Source organism: Juglans microcarpa x Juglans regia, chromosome 7D (genome assembly GCF_004785595.1).
Source record: "Juglans microcarpa x Juglans regia isolate MS1-56 chromosome 7D, Jm3101_v1.0, whole genome shotgun sequence".
Classification (NCBI taxonomy): Eukaryota; Viridiplantae; Streptophyta; class Magnoliopsida; order Fagales; family Juglandaceae; genus Juglans; species Juglans microcarpa x Juglans regia.
Window position 1 is genome coordinate 25,735,373 of NC_054606.1, and position 15,497 is coordinate 25,750,869.

Genomic DNA, 15,497 nt, shown 5'->3' on the forward strand with positions numbered 1-15,497 from the left:
CTCCGTTCCAACACTACCCAGGGCGGTCTCTGTGATCTAACACGCTTCGAGACGGCCTCTCTCCCTCTCTCTCTCTCTCTCTCTCTCTCTCCGCTCCAAATTTTTACCAAACCCTAACCCTTTTCTTCCCCAATATCAACCCCGATTCCATCCAGTCTTATCTAGTTTCCGCTGAATCGAGGCATCGGATCCCCGTCCTTTCGTTTTTCCCCAAACCAAAATCTTCCATTTCGGCCATGTGAGCTGAGCAATATAATGATCGGATTTTTGGACTCTGATGCCTATTGTATGGATTTGAGCAATGCCGGAGCTTCGCAGAGGAGTCCGCCGAGGCCGTGCTAAGGTCGCGCACAAGCGATCGGAGCCCCCGGTTGGAAACTACGTGAAGACCCGTGCCGCGGTCGCCAGGGCAAAGAAGTTGAAGCTAGAGAAGGAGGAGGAGGAGGAGGAACAGCTGCAGCAGGTGATTGTGATTTCCGAGAGGGATAGTGGTTCGGAGGAGAAGAAAGGAAAGAAGGCTGTTGGTAAGGAAGACAAGGGTGCGATGGCTGATGATAGTGGCGGTTTGAGTGCCAATAAGGCCGCTGGGCAAGAGGAAGAGGGCAGCACCGCCCCTTTTCCCGAGAAGGTATGCGGGCCTTTTTTATTGTTTTTCTTCTTTTTGTTTTTGTTTTTGTTTTTGTTTTTGTTTTTTTTGCAGATTGGGTGTGTTGTTGTTGCACCAAAAAAGTTTCTTTCGTGGGTCGAACTTGGCGTTGTAGTCGCATTTATTGATGTTGATGATTCTATGGTAGCTTTATTCAGCGTTGTTTTGGTGTTTCTCAATTTTTTGGGAGGTATAATTGCAAAAAAAAAAACTGATGTGTGTAGTTTAATTCGTGGTGTTTTGGGGTGTCCTCGATCGGGTTATCGTTATAATTTCAGAAATATGGTTCTTTGGCTGTTGATTTAGTGTTATTTTGGTGTTTCTTATTTTGGTTGCTGTTCTGATTTCAGAAAAGGTTCTATTGCTAATGATCTACTGTGTAGTGCTGTGTTTATAAGTAACTAGTAGTATGTGAGTTTTGAATATTTTTGTTTGCAGAGCTAATGTGTTGTGTTGAATAATTTTTCTTCCTTATATTGGTTAAGTAAAAAGGTTTGTTGCTATTACGAATTCACAGATTATGTATATGCATATATCTCTCATTTTTCTTGTTGTATTCTCTTATGTAGATTAATATTGTGTTTATTGTCAGTGAAGCGTCTATTGAACTGTATATTTACTTGATCTTGATATCGTTTTGTTACTTATCAAATAAAAATTAATAATATTGTTTTCTTTGGTATATTGAGCTTTTTTTTTTCTTTTTTCTTTTTTTTTTTTTTTTTGTAATTTTTCTGAAGGTCACAGTGGGAGGATCACCCATATATAAAATAGAGAGAAAATTGGGCAAAGGTGGGTTTGGTCAGGTATTCGTTGGTCGACGTGTTTCAGGTGGAACTGAACGCTCCACAGGTCCTGGGCTTTGGAGGTGAGCTCAATTCAGATTCTCTTGTACTCTTTGAATTTATGCCTGTTAGTTGAATATAATTTATATTATGTATTATTATTTTTTCTTATATCAGGTAGCTCTGAAATTTGAGCATAGAAACAGCAAAGGCTGCAACTATGGCCCACCATACGAGTGGCAAGTTTACAAGTAGGTCCTTATTTTCTAGGGGGCTTGTAAATTAATTTACTCTACATATATGCATGCATGCATGTACACAGATGTATGAATTAATGGTTTTTTTTTTTTTTTATAGCACTCTTGGTGGTAGTCATGGAGTGCCTAAAGTACACTACAAAGGGAGGCAAGGAGACTATTATGTGATGGTATGATCAACACTAATCATATCTCCATCATCTCTCCATTATAACTTCTTGGTTTAAGTCATATACTTGTGATATGCAGGTTATGGATATGCTAGGTCCCAGCTTGTGGGATGTATGGAATACTTCAGGACAGGCGTGAGTATCCGATGCTCATATCTTTCCTTGTATTCTGGCGGTTTTCATATCTTCTCTTGCTGCATAGTAAAATAACCAAAACCATCCATTAAAATAAAATTTTCATTTTCTATTTATTGTAAAAAACGAAAATAATGATCCACCCTTCACCCCTTCTTTGCCCACCCAAAACCAAAGAGGAGGGGGGGGGGGATCTCACCATACTCTTCTAGGGGTGCAGAGATGTGCAGTGATCTCATAACTTATGTTTAGCTTTCTATAAGTGATCCCATAACGAACTCGCAACCAGGCGAGGAACCCCCAATGAGAGCCTAGAAGGTGATGTCGACGGCAGGGGAGTTGACGGAAATGGAACCATCAAATGTTTTAGCTATGTTCTCACCGTCGTGTGCCGGATCTCTAGAACATCATAGCCATAAGACACCGATGAGTAGCAACTAGCAAGGAAGAGGATTCTATGGATTCCCAGGTGGTAGCCTCTTCGGCGAAGGATATATAGAAGGTGGACGTGGCTCGAGCATTGTTCATAGTAGCTGGAAGTGAAGATGGTCCTCCAAGTGGGCTGCTAATCCCTACACAAGGCTACCCTAAGTGGGAAAGTAGGTCTCTGATCACCAAGGAGGAGATGGGGGTGCAGATGGATTCACAGTGGGCAACAAGAGATGAGATCGACAGAGTGGGGTAACCAATACCCCTAAATTGTTTGTTACCAAGTCAACATAGTGTTTCTAATTGGGTTGAGCACAAGGTGAAGGAAATCCAACACTGTGTAGGGATTGAATGTGAGGGGTTTGAGGAACAATTCATGGCCCTACTTACCGCCATTGAAGTGGGTCATGTTCAGCCCAAGAAATCGGGTTCCATAAAGCAAAGGGAGCTAAAGAGACTAACATGGTCTATCAACTATGAGGGAAGGGGCCAGCACTCTCTATATGAAACCGAAGATTGTATCTTGGAATGTCTAAGGGCTTAATGGGGCTAATAAGTGCCTTCAGATAAAAAATTTGTTGCGTGAGTGGAAGGCGGACATTGTGTGCTTGCAAGAAACCAAGTTGGAAGTGATTTCAAGAAGTTTAGTTCGAGGCTTATGGAGCTGTCCATATGTGAACTGGGCTTATCTTGCATTTGTTAGGGCTTCAGAAGGAGTATTAGTTTTGTGGGATAGAAGAGTGGTGGAGAATATGGAGGAGTACATAGGGGAATATATAGTGGCATGTTCCTTTAAGAGTTTAGAAGACAACTTTATGTGGGCTTTCGCTGTTATCTATGGGCTGAATTTAGACAATGAGAGAAGACTTCTATGGGATGAGTTAGCTAGAGTACATAGCTGGTGGGACCTACCATGGTTTATAGGTGACGAATTAATGTCACACACTTACCAAGCAAACGCTCAAGAGAAGGTAGGCTGCGGCCATCAATGATGGAGTTCTCAGAGTGTATTTTCGACTCGGGATTGGTGAATATTCCTCTCATGGGCGGAGCATACACCTGGTCTAAAAACCAAACGTGGCCTAGATTGGACAGATTCCTCGTCTCCTCAGAGTGGGAAACTCACTACTCGGAGCTATGTTAGAAGAGTCTTCCTCGCCTCTGTTCAGATCATTTTCCCATCTTGCTAAACTATGGATGCATTTAAGGAGGGAGGAGGGAGGAGGTATTTTAAATTTGAGAATATGTGACTTCAAATTGACAATTTTGTGGACAGGGTCAGACAATGGTGGTCCTGGTATCAATTCCAGGGCACTCCTAGTTTCATCTTTGTGAGCAAACTGAAGGCTTTGAAGAAAGACTTAAAGCTTTGGAATGCTCAATCCTTTGGCGACATAGGCAACTATAAGAAGTCTATGTTGGAGGAGCTATAGGAGGTAGAGAGGGTACAAGAGGGTCGGGCTCTCTCTCTAGGTGAAGTCTCTCAAAAGACAGAACTAATTTTAGAACTCGAGTCGAGTAGGTTACCTTATTAGAGGAGATATCGTGGCTGCAAAAATCACGTGCTTTGTGGTTGAAAGAAAGAGATTGAAGCACGAAGATCTTCCATAGAGTGACCAACTCTCATAGGAGAACTAATACTATTGAAAGACTGAATATAGATGGTGCGGTATGTACAGAGGCCCCTGTGATCAAAGAGCATATTGCTAGATTTTTCGAACATTTGCTTACAGAACAGGTGGGGTGGAGGTCAAAGCTTGATAGACTAACATTTGAGACCATTGAGCAATTGCATGTCTCTTGGTTGGAAAGGCCTTTTGAGGATATAAAGGTTCATGGTGTGGTGAGGAGGATGGTCAAAGACAAAGCACCTAGTCCAAATGGTTTTTCTATGGGATTCTTTCAGTCATGTTGGGATGTGGTGAAGGAGGATCGAATGAAGGTGTTCCAGGCATTTTCGTCAGTTGGAAAATTTGAGAAAAGCCTTAATGCCACTTTTATTGCGCTCATTCCTAAGAAGATTGGGGCATCAGAGGTGAATGAGTATCGACCCATTAGTCTTGTGAATGGGGCATACAAGATCATCTCCAAGGTGCTTGCTAACCGTTTAGGGGAGGTATTGAGGCGGATCATTACGAAACCCCAAAACGCATTTGTTAGGGGTAGGCAAATTTTGGACTCGGTTCTCATTGCCAACAAATGTATTGATAGTAGATTAAAGTCTGGCCATCCGAGTATCTTATGCAAGCTGGATATGGAGAAGGCCTATGATCACGTCAATTGGAATTTCCTACTTTACTTGCTAAAGAGGTGTGGTTTTAGAGAGAGATGGTGCTTGTGGATCTGGTGGTGCATATCCACGACAAAGTTTTGGTGAATGGCAGCCCATATGGCTTTTTTAACAGCTCTCAGGGCCTAAGACAAGGGGATCCTCTATCACCACTCCTTTTCCTCATTGTCATGGAGGCACTCATTAAAATGATTTCTGTCTAGGTTAACAGTGGTTTTGTGGCTGGTTTTTTTGTGGGTACTCTTAATACTTCCCATTTGTTGTTCGCATATGATACTCTAATTTTTTGTGAGGCAGAACAAAACCAGAATTGGTTTTGTTTTGAAGCTGTTTTGAAGCTGTATCAGGCCTGGAAATGAACTTTGCCAAGTCAGAATTGGTTCCAGCTGGTAATGCTTGCAACATCCGGCAGTTGGCTAGCTCTCTTGGATGTAAAGTTTCTTCTCTTCCTATGAGTTACCTCGGACTTCCTTTGGGAGCTGCATCAAGGGCTTTATCTATCTGGGATACAGTAATTGAGAAGATTAAACTTAGATTGGCAGGTTGGAAAAGATTGTACTTATCGAAAGGCGGAAGGGTCACCTTAATCAAAAGCACCTTGTCAAATCTACCTACTTATTTCTTATCTTTATTCCCAATTCTAGCGAGTGTGGCTACCTGTATTGAGAAACTTCATTGGGCTTTCCTTTGGAGTGGAATAGGGGATGAATGCAAATTCCATGTTGTAAAGTGGCTGGATTTGCCCACTCTTATGGCCATTCTACCAACACAGTGGCTGAATGTCGTGCATTCGTAGAAGGTTTGAGGCTGTGTAAACAGTTAGGCCTAAGGAACATTTTTGTTGAATCTGATTCAAGTGTCGTTGTAAGATGGTTTACTTCTGATTCTTGTAATTATTGATATTTGTTGGATTTTTGGGAAGAAGCGAGGTGTCTTGTTGGTTCTCTTAGGCTGCGTTGAGATGTTGAACTGAGTTGAGTTGAGTTGAGATGATAAAATATTGTTAGAATATTATTTTTTAATATTATTATTATTTTGAGATTTGAAAAAGTTAAATTATTTATTATATTTTGTGTTGGAATTTGAAAAAATTGTAATTATGAGTTGAGATGGGTTGATGATCCAAACGTACACTTAATGTTCGGGTTTGTCATATTTTTAGAAAGGCTAATATGGTTGCTAATTTTCTAGCAAAAGAGGGGGTTCATGGCCGGGTCATGGAGTTTTTAGGAAGTGGTTTTGATTCGGGAAGATTTCCTGGTCTTGACTCTTGTCCGCACGGATAGATGGGGTATCCTTTATATTCGGCAGTAGTCTTTGTTTTTCAGGAGAGTATTGTTTTATTGGGGGTAAAGTTGTAATCAAGGCTATTCCTCCACCTTAGTGAGGGTATTTTGAATAAACGAAGGTGCCACCCTCCTTTTCTTTTAAAAAAAAAAAAGGTGTGCTCCTCAATTTCATCCAATGGGTTGGGCATTAGAAACTTGAGGGTTTTCAATAGGGCCTTTCTTGGGAAATGATTGTGGCAATGCAATATGGAACCGGAAGCTCTATGGAAATTGGTAATTGATGCCAAGTATGGAGGTTTATGGGGGAGGTGGAGCTCTATGGAGGTACATGGGGCGTGTGGAGTCGGGAGTTTGGAAGCATATTAGAAGAGGGTGGGGGGTTTTTGCTCATCATACTAGACTTGTGCTGGGAAATGGATCTAGAATTAAATTATGGTACAGCTTATGGTGTGGAGATAATGCACTCAAGGATTCTTTCCCTTCAGCCTTTAGGATTGCATGTGAGAAGGAAGCCTCAGTGGCCGATCTCATGGTCATAGCTGGTGATCTAGTACAATGGAATGTGAGCTTTACTAGGGTGGCTCAAGATTGGGAAATTGACAGCTTTGAGGATCTCTGTAGACTTTGATACGTTGTGGTGGGCACTTGGAGGGAAAGGTACGTTCTCGGTTCGCTCTTTCTATAAGTCACTCACAATCACATAACAATCACTTCCCATGGAGGAAGATCTAGGGAAACAAGGGGCGCCCCCCAAAGCAACATTCTTTGCTTGGACAGCTTCTTTGGGTAAGTTTTTGACGATGGATAATTTAAGGAAACACATGGTGATTATAATGGACTGGTGATGCATGTGTAAAAGAAGTGGGGAGACTGTGGATCATCTTCTTCAGCATTGTGAGGTTGTTAGAGTGTTATGGGAAGATGTATTCAAACAAATAGAGCTTGCATGGGTTATGCCTGACACTGTGGTTGAGCTTCTAGCTAGTTGGACAAATCTAGGCGGTAATCCACAAATCACAGCTATGTGGAAGATGATTCCTATTTGTATTATGTGGTGCATATGGCAGGATCGTAATGACTGAACGTTTGAAGAGCGCTCACTGGAAGAGCTTAGACTACTTTTTGTTAGAACCCTATTTATATGGGTCAAAGCTGTTGATTTCAACGGCCTTGATTTTTCATGATTTTCTTATTTCTATTTCTCACTCCTAGATAGGTGTCACCTCTTGTATAACATCTTGTGTACTTGGGTTATGCCTATTCTTTTAATAAAATCATTTACTTATCAAAAAAAAAAGTGAAGATAATTTGCTTGCCTATAGAAATATTAAGTGGAGGTAACTTGTTTAATTCTTGGTGAAGAACATTCTGTGTGTTTTTTCAATCACTTAAATTTGCTTGTGTGTTCATCTGTGCACTTTAGCTTCTGTTACCAGGTGTCTTATTTTAGTTTTTTTTTAAACAACATATAGCATTGTAAGCCACTTTGTTATTGGTTGTTATTAATTGCATACTTTGAACATGAAATGGATTTTTTATGTTATCATTCTGAACATTTTGTATGTATTTTAAAATCCTTTAATTGATCGAACGCAGTTGCCTTGGTTTGGGATTGGTCATGAGTAGCGCTGATGAATCCAATTAGTATATAATTTTTATTTTTTTAATTTGTTATATGTACACAGGATGTCATCCGAAATGGTTGCTTGTATAGCAGTCGAGTCCTTATCAATTCTAGAGAAGATGCATGCGAGAGGGTATGTGTTTGAATTTAGTTTTTATTGATTTCCTTAAGGTTCGTTTGGATAGAAGAATTTTGATTTAGATTTGAATTTGAATTTGGATTTCAAATCAGCCCCGATTTCAAATCCAAGATCTTGAAAAACTTAAAAGCTTGTTTGGAGTGCAAATCCAAATCCAAATTTTATTATATGATCCAAACAAGAAATTTAGATTTTAAAGTCCCAAATCCAAATCTTTCTCTCAAATCCATCTATCCAAACGCACCGTTAAGATTGGTTTTCCTTTTTCCTCCCCCTTCAGAAATTTGATCTTGGACGATATCCCATCGGATAGCTTTTCCTGGTCCTTTGTTTTGAATTATTAAAACTCCATTAATTCTAATCACAATTTTGTTTGATATTAGTTATGTCCATGGTGATGTAAAGCCAGAGAACTTTTTACTTGGCCAGCCATCTACGGCACAGGAGAAGAAGTTGTTCCTTGTTGACCTTGGATTAGGCGAGTAAATTTGATGTAATTTTTTGTTATGACTAAAGAAAATTCTATTGAGAATAGGAATAGGAATAGGAAAATGCCCAAGTACACAGGACATATACAAGAGCATCACCTATGCATGCTAAACTAGTGATACAAGAAATTCATGAAAGTTCCTGTCATTAAAATCTATTACAATCCACCAATGAAATAAATTCATGTAAAATTATCACTCATTAATTTATTTTACACATTTTCTCATGTCTTCTGTACCAACACATGATATTGCAGCAACAAAGTGGAGAGATAGCTCGAATGGACAGCATGTTGAATATGATCAACGTCCTGATATGTTCAGGTGAATGAATCTTTGTGCCATTAGGCTTCTGGTTTGCTGCACCACTTTTTAAGAAATGGTTTTGATACCTTCTCTGTGTTATCCCAGAGGAACTGTTCGATATGCTAGTGTTCATGCTCACTTGGGAAGAACTGCTAGTAGAAGAGATGATCTTGAGTCTCTTGCATATACACTCATTTTTCTCCACAGAGGCAGGTTGCCGTGGCAAGGCTATCAGGTACGAAAACTTATACCATGTGTTCAGAATATATGCCACCATCTTTGGAGCTGCTTTTTGGGACTTTTTTTCATGCATATTTTTCTGTCCTTTTTTTTTTCATTTTAGGGTGATAACAAATCGTTTCTAGTTTGCAAAAAAAAGATGGCAACGTCTCCTGAAATGCTATGCTGCTTCTGCCCGCCACCTCTTAAGCAATTTCTTGAGATTGTGGTGAACATGAAATTTGATGAGGAGCCTAACTATGCCAAGCTAATATCTTTATTTGAGGGCTTAATTGGGCCTAATCCAGCTTTAAGGCCAATAAGCACCGATGGTGCTCAAAAGGTAATCTTGGTAATATATGAACTTATGGGTAAACTCTGATTCTTTAGATGTTCTTTTATTCATAGTTTTAAGGCAACCATGGTGGACTTGTTTGTCAGGTTGGTCAAAAACGAGGTAGGTTGAATATTGAGGAAGAAGATGATGGGCAGCCCAAGAAGAAAGTGCGTTTAGGAGTCCCTGCTACACAGTGGATTTCAGTTTACAATGCTAGGCTTCCAATGAAACAGAGGTAGATCTGCATTGTCCTTTTGTCCCCCCACGCCCCCCCACACCCCCCCCCCCCCCCCCCCCCCCCCCCCCCCCCCCCCCCCCTCCTTTTCCTTCAACAATTAATTGGGGTTTCAGGAGGTCCATGTGCATTTTAGGAATCTAAGATTGTAAGAGGAGATATGAAATGAATAATTAGTTGAAAAGAGGGTATGGTTTTTAATGGGTAATAGATTCATGGAACTATCCTGACATCAGTTGATTCTTGTAGCAATTATCTTTTCTGTAGGCCTTAATAATGCCAATGATGGCATGTTACATTGGTGATTTGGCAACTAGAAGTCCACATGGACCTTTTTATCCTCTTCAGTTGTCTGAGAAGAACTGCTGCTGCTAGTTCCCTCCTCTCTTCTTTATGCTCTTCTGTGCTTCAATGTAGACTCACAGTTGCCAAATCATCATCAATTCATTTGATATAACTAAAATGGATGTTAGGTTGGTGTTATTTGGTATGTTACCCGAAATATTGGCACCAATTGAATCTGCACTGATGTGAACTGCACTGATGATTCACATCTTTTGGATATAAAATATATGCGAGGGTTGCTTGCATATTTTTTTGCTAAACCCACTGTGCTCAGATTAGATAATGTTTGATTTTATGATTCTTTAAGGCATGTATACCCATATCATTGCTTTATAAAGGCACCTTTTTCTACACATAAAAAAATGAAGGCATTTTGTTCTGAAATGAACTATTGAGCAGCCAATGAAATGTAGATTGATGGACCCCTCTTCAAGAACTTATGCAATGACTGATGAGGTTGCGAGGGTTAAATCAATGGAAAATGCTAGTTATCCCCCCCAAGTATACCACTCAAAGTTACCGCTAGTGTTCTTTTTTTGTATTTTTTTTAAATGTTTAACAAAGTTACTACTAGTGAATTTGTGTGTTTTTTTTAATGTTTAAAAAAAAAAAAAAGAAGAAGAAGAAGAAAGAACTAGTGGTCACGCCCAGCGGTAAGAGCTGGGCGGCTGACTAGCATTACTCTAAATCAATTAAGAAGAGTTGGCTGTTTGGTTTAGAGGGTTTTGTACTTTTATTTAAAGGGAAAGAGAGAACAGTTGAATCTAGATTCCAGTTCCCGGTGAAGAGTTGGCTGTTTGGTTTAGAGGGTTTTGTACTTTTATTTAAAGGGAAAGAGAGAACAGTTGAATCTAGATTCCAGTTCCCGGTGCTTAAACTTGCTATGTTGGCTTATATTTCCCTTAACTAACATAATTTTATTCATTTACTTCAAATAAGATTAACAGAGTTTACTTGTCCAAAAAAAGAAAATTAACAGAGTTTTAATTATATCATTTTTTTATAGGTAATCTAAAGTATTAGTGATGAGAAACAAACAGGCATAGCCGATTACATTGGATATATATAAGAGAGAAAACCTGTTAAAGAAGAATTTTAGTCATGTCATAGAAAATTGCTTGCTTGCTTCAATCTGAGTGTTTGGATTTTGAAAATATTCCGAACTGACAACAATGTGTAAGCATTGTGTATTTGGCACATTCTGATAAATGTTGGAGAGATGAGGTAGGCTCTGCTATTCAAAGTTGTCATGAGAACTAACCATACACTCGACATATCTTTCCACTATTGTACCCTTGCCTAGGTACGAACACAATTGTGCCTCATAGTCTTTTTGGTATCTTCACTTTCATGCATTTGTCTTTGTTGCTCCATTGCATTGTTCACATCGTTGAACCATATCAAGGCAATTTTAGCCATTATCTTTTGTTTTCCTATAAAAAAACAAATGGCCACTATCTTTTGTTTCATGTTGCTATTGTCTTTGTGGGCCGCTGGATTCGATGGACAGTGGGTTTCTGTAATTTCTTGTTCCTTTGCCCTTCCTAAATAGCTGTAATATATATTTATTAGTGTGCATATACGTATAAATATATATATATATATATATATATTAAGTAGTGTGTTTATGTGTGCGTGGATGTGTTTCTTTTTTAGTGGGGTGTTGCGACTGTATTCTTCTGCAATTGATACTCCCAAATAGTTTAATTTATTGCATTAACCCAATAGCATAGGATGGTCTCACTAAAGCTCCAATGGAAGGTAGCTGATAAGAAACTTAATAGCCAAAAAACTAGGGCATTTGAGCAGCAACAATTATAAGGTTTTGAATTTCGTTTCGTACTGGTCAAGTAGCCGGTACAAAGAAGGATATAGTTTCGTACCGGTCAGAATTCCAGCCCGTACTGGCCAATATACAGATTTCGGCCTTTATTTTTTTCTTTTTTTTTCATCTCTTCAAATTGCAATCTCATTTTTTGACCTCCTAATTCATATCAGACTATTTATAATTTATATATATTTATATATAATTTAATCATATATAGACTATTATTTTGGAATATAATTTTTATATATTTATATATATAATTTATTCATATATAGACTATTCCGAAACAGTATCCAAAACGATACCGGTACTGGTACTGAAATATCTTGTTTCAATGCCTTGACCGAAACGGTATTCAAAACATTGATTGTGACCAACAATTCCATGAAATCTGTCTAAAAAGATGATGTGCTTATTACTACTGGATATCACGTCCCAACTCTCGTTTGTTAGGTAAGAATGACTTTTAATGTGTAAGAACAATGTTATAGATAGACTCAGAAGGGGCGTAATCCTAGTCCACAGTGGTATCCAAGAGGGTTACCCATAGAGGAACAAAGCTGAATCCTATTAGCTAAGACTGTGTGATCATTTTAATTAAATGTCCTCCATATTACTTGAGAAGTTCTAGTCCTGAACGAAGCCAAGGTTTAACAGATTAACATTCCTGTAGTAACACTAATCAGAACTATTTGGAGGAGGTGACACTTACAAAAAAAAAAAATTGGAGGTGACTGCCGCCTGGTTTTTTGGGTCTGTTATCCCTTGTTTGCCTAAAGGTTCAAGCCCTTCATTTATAATTCCTTAATGTAGGAGGCTTTGATGTTTTAAGAAGTTAGCGTGTTTACCAGAATGCCTATCAAAAAAACAAAGAAGTTAGTTAGCATGTCACTTCTTCGACTTCTCTTTACTGTTTAGAATAAGGAATGGGTTTGTAAATTTAGTTGAAAACAATTCTCCCACCATGCTGTTACTGACCTGCTCATTTATCTAATGTTTAGGTACCATTATAACGTAGCTGATGCAAGGCTGGCGCAACATGTGGAGAGAGGAATTGCAGATGGGCTGCTTATAAGTTGCGTGGCATCTTGTTCCAATCTCTGGGCACTTATTATGGATGCTGGAACTGGTTTTACAAGTCAAGTTTATGAGCTGTCACCTTTCTTCTTACACAAGGTGAATTTCTGTACAACATGCATACACGCATTGTATGCTTCTCCAGAGATATACTTATGAAACAATAATTAAATTTGATGTTCCAAATTGACAGGAATGGATCATGGAACAATGGGAAAAGAACTACTACATCAGTTCTATAGCCGGTGCCAACAATGGGAGCTCCCTCGTGGTTATGTCAAAAGGTTTGCTTACTTTATTTGATGTCAATGAGTGAGCTTATAGTATCCTGAAAAAGTGGTGCATCTTATATCATTTCTCATGAAGAGTTTGCGAGGGGCGTCCTGTTTGGGGGTTTCCATTTTCTAAACAATATATTCAGGTGTAAGGATGCTTTGTAATAGTTAGTTTTGGTCAAAAGATGCTTTCTTGTGCACTAAAAGGTTTTTTGGATGTCTGCCAACCTCTGGTTATTTTGGCTTGGCATGGCTTGATAGGATTCATCCTGAGTCACCTATTTATGAAATTGGGACCCAAATTTTTTCAGGCACCCAATACACTCAGCAGTCTTACAAAGTGAGTGATTCATTCCCCTTCAAGTGGATAAACAAGAAGTGGAGAGAAGGGTTCCATGTGACTTCAATGGCAACTGCTGGGAGCCGGTGGGGTGTTGTCATGTCTCGCAATGCTGGCTTCAGTGATCAGGTTGAGTTTTGATTTTTCTATTTACACTTTTGGTCTCTAAGCTTTGTTAATGTTCCTACAAATAACTACAAAAACTGCATTTAAAGAAATTAACAATTTCATCGTACTGGTGCTAAAAGGATGGGTTTGACTGCTTATGGTGGATTCAGCCAAAGGACATGTAATGATCCAAAGAAAGCTCAAGCCACATTTGAATCTATACTCCTAAATGACCAGTTAAAGTTACAAATATATAGTTGGTCCTCACACTCTTCTCTGACCTGATCTGTCACTGGCTTTGTGTAAGGTTGTGGAGCTTGATTTTCTCTATCCAAGTGAAGGCATCCATAGGCGTTGGGACGGTGGTTACCGAATTACATCAACAGCTGCCACTTGGGATCAAGCTGCTCTCATTTTGAGTGTTCCCAGGCGCAAACCTGGTGATGAAACTCAGGAGACTTTACGGACATCCCAATTTCCAAGCACCCATGTTAAGGTAGATATGTTGTTTTTATGTTAGTCATGTTAAGCTAAATACGTTGTGGAGCATATAATAATATAATCTATGGTTATCGAATAATGTGCATGAGTAGTAGATTTTAGATTTAATTTCTGTCTTATTATGTGCAGGAAAAGTGGCAAAAGAATCTCTATCTTGCTTGTTTGTGTTATGGGCGGACTGTATCTTGATTCCCGTGTAATTGCAAGGAATTTTATGTCAAAAGAAAGTAAGATTTTGGTTTTTTGGTATCATTATGTAGTAGTATTTCATTTCAATTGTAAACAACGATTGAGGAGCTTAGTTGCTGCAGCAGACCTGTGCTCCTATGTATGATAAATTTGTATCAAACCTGTACGTTTACTTTCTGTTTACCCTCCTCCTCATAAAATTGATCTTTGGCCCAAAGTCATATCAATTTTCTTGAATTTGTGTTTCGGTTCAAAGTCATTTTTGACCATTGCAAGAGAATATTTGAAGTCCCACCGCAACTTATGCCACCGACATCCAAATGGACGACTTCAAGAGTTGATTTTTTGTGGACCTTTTGTTTAACATCGATCCCTAATCTGGGGATTTTCCTTTTAAGTTTTTTTGCGGTATAAAAATCAAAGAATTTATAAGATTTTTGAGATTTTGGCCTTTTAAAATTTGTGAATATTCTTCTTCACTTTTCAGCATTTATGAAATTTTATTGGAATTCGCTCTATTATCAGAGTACATGTGAGGATATTTTGTTGATGTTATTTTAATATAAAGTAGTGCTCTTTACAACTTGTTTATGAGTTATTAGGATTTTTTGAATATTCGTAACTTAATCCATGAGTATCATGAGATTGGATCGAACCAAATAGTTAACTTTGGAGAGATGGTGTAAATAAACAAGTTTCTTGGGTCAACTCACAAATTATACGGATTGATTGCTTGAAATGGCAGGATTATTAACCTAACCTGGTAAATTCTTTGATTCATTTTAAATTGGCTTGGATCCAATTAAACTTGATTGTATCCCTATTATTCGAATTCACATACCATTTTATATAATAAGGCTACTGTTAGTTTACATGACAGGATGATTTAATTGATAGATTTTCAAACCATATAGCAAGGGGACAAAATTGAAAAGTTAGGAAGTCTTTGGCAAAAAATGTAAATACTATAGACTATTTTAATATTTAATTAAGGAATAAAAGATTATTAAGAAAATACACTACTTATCTAGTAGAATATGAATCACAATATTAGTAGTAGAAATTAAATCACACTGATGACAATGATTTGTAAAGTCGAATCGCTAAATCTCTAGTTAAGGGTTCAAACTATCCATCTCAATTTAAAGAGGGATTCAAAATGCGCATTGCACCATCCTCAATTCGGGAGTTGGTTCTTGATAGTAAATATGTGAGGGTCAACCTGGTTCTTCCTTCTTCCCAACAATCCTAAAGTTTCGTTTGGATCCTAGAATGAGCTCAGCTCATCTTAGTTAGGTTCTATTTTAGACATATCCTAACATCTAAACACGCAAATTCATCTCAGACACACAAACTTCAGCCAGACTTACATTGTTTCATGATGGAACATGTCACTGGCAAATCTCATTCCTAACTTCATCTCTCTCTTTCTCGTTTTTGGTGATGATAGAAACATCTCTCTCTCTCTCTCTCCTCCCTCTTCTT

At 38.5% G+C, this 15,497-nt stretch overlaps 1 pseudogene across 1 annotated transcript; it reads left to right on the forward strand.

The window, feature by feature from the left end:
• LOC121239266 lies at nt 1-14,195 on the forward strand (annotated as a pseudogene). Its single transcript, XR_005935268.1, has 16 exons — nt 1-628; nt 1,387-1,514; nt 1,609-1,682; nt 1,789-1,858; nt 1,938-1,993; nt 7,687-7,758; nt 8,148-8,242; nt 8,510-8,576; nt 8,664-8,793; nt 8,902-9,120; nt 9,219-9,349; nt 12,524-12,698; nt 12,793-12,883; nt 13,186-13,343; nt 13,630-13,818; nt 13,953-14,195. The product of XR_005935268.1 is annotated as a casein kinase 1-like protein HD16 (transcript).
• The last annotated feature ends 1,302 nt before the right edge of the window (nt 14,196-15,497 follow it).